This window comes from Otolemur garnettii, unplaced genomic scaffold (genome assembly GCF_000181295.1).
Source record: "Otolemur garnettii isolate 467f Iridium unplaced genomic scaffold, OtoGar3 scaffold00150, whole genome shotgun sequence".
Classification (NCBI taxonomy): domain Eukaryota; kingdom Metazoa; phylum Chordata; class Mammalia; order Primates; family Galagidae; genus Otolemur; species Otolemur garnettii.
This window is the reverse complement of record NW_003852545.1, coordinates 3,674,659-3,679,009: the sequence shown is the minus strand read 5'-3', so window position 1 is coordinate 3,679,009 and position 4,351 is coordinate 3,674,659.

The following is a 4,351-nucleotide window of genomic DNA, read 5'->3' as shown; positions in this document are numbered from 1 at the left end:
AAGTCTGTGTAAGTGTTAGATTCGTGAAAGTGAAGAAATCAATGCCTTTGTTAATGTACTGTTGCAAAGTAGACCCATTCAGAACTATATGAAATGCAGTTTATACAGGGTCTTCCAAAAAAAAAATAGATCATTCAGTGTTTAGTTGAGTGTGTGTAAAATTGTGCGGCTGTCTCCAGGAGCTTTTTCCACCAGGAAAAGAAGCTTAATTCTGCCAAGGCGAGAGTGCAGGGCCCCTCGGTGCTCTTATTTGCTTTTAGAGACCCACATTGTCAGGTTGATAAATGGGCTTTGACAGAAGGAAAGGTAATTCAAAGCTCATTCACAGGTAGAATAGTCTTTAATAGATTCTTTTTTTCTTAAGTCTCTAGTGGAGGGAAACTACAGAGAGAATGCATAGTATTAATTCACTGTGAGGTTATTATTCTCCAAACAGCTGAAGAGCCATCGTCTCTCTGTTCCTTTATCCCATCCATTCTCTCCGGCTTACTGTGTGCATGTGTATCTGTTTAACTTTCTTTTTTTATACGTATGAAAGAAAAATGGTTTTTCACTAAAAAATGATTTTTGGTGAAAAACGTGGTATCTGGGGGGAGGACAGCCGTTTATAGACTGAATAGGGTGGAGCATGCCTTTGACAAGTGCTACCCTATCATAATGATGCTTTGAAATGATACAAGAGAATTGAAGGTTTTAGTAAATGCAGATAAATTTCAGTTCCATTCTCTTTGCCTCTGATGTTTGACAAATCAATTCATTCATGATAAAATAATGGGGTAAATCTGCAGAGAGAGCTCAATTCATTGCATTTGTCCCACCCACTCTAGTTCATCCGCAGACTCGCTGCTCTGATTTTGTTCCAACAGAATCCCATCATTTCTCCTGCCATAAACCTTTCACATTTCACTTAGATGTTTTCTCTTTTTTCTTTTCAAGAAAGATGTCGGAGTACAGCATTTAGAAAGAGCATTTCCTACACCATTAAGGAGCTTTTGTAATCAATAAGAGATACAATTATAAGATTTTTTTTCCCTGTGTATTCTTAAAAGAATGAGAACGCTATTTAGATATGACTTTTAGATTAGCTTATATAAACAACCACTTCAGTACTAAGCCAGTGTCAGAGCTGTGACTCAGTTTTACTGTCTTTGTTTTTCTAAGTTTGGAAATGTAGCAAAGTTAAGTTTCTTTGGAAGACAGTAGCGGAGTAATCTAAAACCCTCATCTGCATTCACGTGGGCACGTCTCTAGGAAAAAAAAAAACCTAATATGAAACCCTAAGGAAATCCTTTAGACAAATAAAAATGCCCGATTCCGTGAAGGACTTTTCTGGGTTTTATCATCTTTGGCTGGAATACTATGTGAAATCCACTTTTTCGTAATTCAAACAGGAGAATATGTACATCAGTTATTCTTTGGGGCATTGCAGTTGCATTACCCCGAGACACACACTTGCATGCATGTCTCTATCTACAGGAGAGTGATAAAAAGAAAATCATACATGGTCTTGTACAAAGGCGTAAAAACCCATGCCCAGATAATTATGATTTGATATAAGCAGACACAATGTAGAAGGGTAATTATTCAGAAGGAGGCACTGACAGAGGAAGAAGGAATACAGAGGACGGAGGGAGGCACTTAGATTTGAAGCCAATAAAGCCCTAAGTGACTCTCTTAGACATTGGAAGATACGCAAGATTTAACAGAGTTGCTGGTGGAAGGGGACAATTGTCAGGGTGGGGAATAGTGTCTATGAGGACACAAAGGCCAGCAATCCCAGACCATTTCACAGAGTGGTTTTATTTCCATCACATTAGGGGAGAGCACCAGACATCAGGATGAAATGACATTTGACATGCACTCACCCATTCATTTTCTCATTCGCTGAGTGCATTTGGTTCCTGCAAAGGGTTGTAAGAACTCAACACACTTGATGGTTGAGTGTGATACTAGCAACAAATTCAGAAAAAAAATAAAAGAATGAATAAAATACAGCACCTACCTAGGGGAAAATCCTTCTTTAATGTGGATTATGGAAATAAAAACAGATAATTAGAAGACAGTATAATAAATTACTCAGTTGGAGCTTTCACAAAGTTTATGGGAGTAAAATACATTTCCCAACTAAACCTATTTGGGAAAATCAGGAGAAGTTTTCAGAAAACCTGACATGTAACCTGGATTCTGCAGGGTCTACAAAGAGAGTAGATGGCAAGTGAAATACACTTGTAAATGCAACCAGAAATAAGGAAGCTTGATTTGCCTGGATGGAAGACCTTGAATTCTGTGATGAGGAGCTAGACTTGAATCTGAAAGTATCGGAATAGAGAGGTAAAAAGATCTTGTTTGAATTTTATCACTGTTTTTTAGCACACATAAGCAAACACAAGAGGCTGCAGCATGGTCAGTCTACAGATCGCTAATCCCATCTACATTATACTGATATGCTAGACCAAGCACAGTTTATAATGTGCCAGTCATTAACAAGTGCTGAAGAATCCATCCGATGTACCCGCCGTCCAATAGTACATCTCATCAGTACTTACTCAGCTTAATATAAACCTCTTAATTTCAAGGGGGACAGAACAAGTGAAGGGATAATAACTCCTTGAAAGCTGTGTCCAGGTCAACGTTTGAGTGAAAGACGTTTGAACTTGGCTGTGGCTGTTTCTACATAAAGCCATTGAATTTGTTAATCCAAAAAGAAACACATATGTCATATGTACTATAAGAATAATACTTTGGATTTCTGCACTACTTCATATGAAAACAAAATACCAATAAAATGATGTATAATCATTACATATGTGATTATATATGTTTCACTGTATGTATATATAATTTTATAGGAACGGATACAGCAATTGTTTTAGAATACCTAATCCCTTTCAAGATATGCATTAAATTTTTTTGTTGAAAATCCTGTCATTTCCCTCTCCAAGAATAAAATTTAAATTCCTTGACAAGCATTACAAACATTTCAGGTATCTGAACGGTGCATACTCTAGACCCTGTCTTCTACGATTCCTTCCTGGGCTATCTACCTTCATGCCAAACTGCCTTTCTACCTATTCCTCAGACCCCAGGCCCTTTGCCCTTGGCCTTCTTGCCACTCCTGTTCTTTTTCTCCAAGATGTGCGTAGTTTTGTTTCCTTTCAGCTCCTACCTTGACTATCTGTTCTAAATTACCTGTACTTTCCAAACCCCAAACCCTAGTCATATTCAGCCACATCTTCTGTCTTATCTGGAATGATCTCATTTATTTTACTTGCTTTATATGTTTGTTTTCAGTCTCCTATCCCATCTCCACCGCACATCCACTAGATTACAAATATGAGCACAAGTAATTTGTTCATTGAACTCTTGACTGTTTCCTAAGGACCTAAGACAGTAGATGTTTAGTTGAACGAATGAAGACAGAGCATTATAATATATTTAGATAACTCTTTTAAAAAATGATGTTAAGGGTGTTGAGTACAAAGTAATAATATATTTTGGTGTGGTTGGAAAGAAAAATGTTTAACTCCGAAGTCCTTTCTACCCTATGCAAAAGATGCATTTGCTTAAAAGATGTAGCTATTAGAGAAACCTGTTCCTGCCGCCCTGCACTTGAAATTCATGCCCCTGATACATGGTTCACATTTGTACCAGGAAAATTGATAAGAATTAGGGGAAATGTCAGCACCCTTCCTTCTTCCCTGCTACTCTAGCTTGTAATCAGCCTTGTCCTTCTCCTCTGCACAGTACTTATTAAGGCTCCACAGACAAAGACTTTGAAAGGAAGCCTGTAGAAAAGAAATTACATGACGGTCTGGACCTCACCCTTTCTTACAAACAGAGACAGATGTGGGTACAGTGACGAGGTTGTATTTATGGGAATCCCTTTGTGACAATATGTTGTCTTCAAAGAGCTCCCTTTCTGGCCGTGGGTCTTTATTTTGGTTTCCTCATCACTCTGCTGTAATCATGAATATGACCTTTGCATTTTCCTGGAGTGTTCCTTTTGCATGGTGAGACACTAGTGACAAGGGCGACATAGTGCTGTGTGTGGGTGAGCGATGTGCCATGAGGGAAACAACCAGATAGTAAGAGTAAATACAGAGAGGAAACAACCCGAGACCACAGAGCTGCTTCTGCTGCCTGGGCAGCTTAGTCTTGGGCCATGGATTTGTGTCTTGGTCTCCTGGAACCTTAATTTCTACCTCTGTAGTATCTTGCCTCACAAATTAGAGAAACGCTATAAAAGGACATACAAATCTGATCCTGTGTGTCTGAGACACTTACACACTTTTTAACAGAATCACAGGCAGTTTATGTACCAGCAGTGAGAACAGAGCATTAGATTATGACT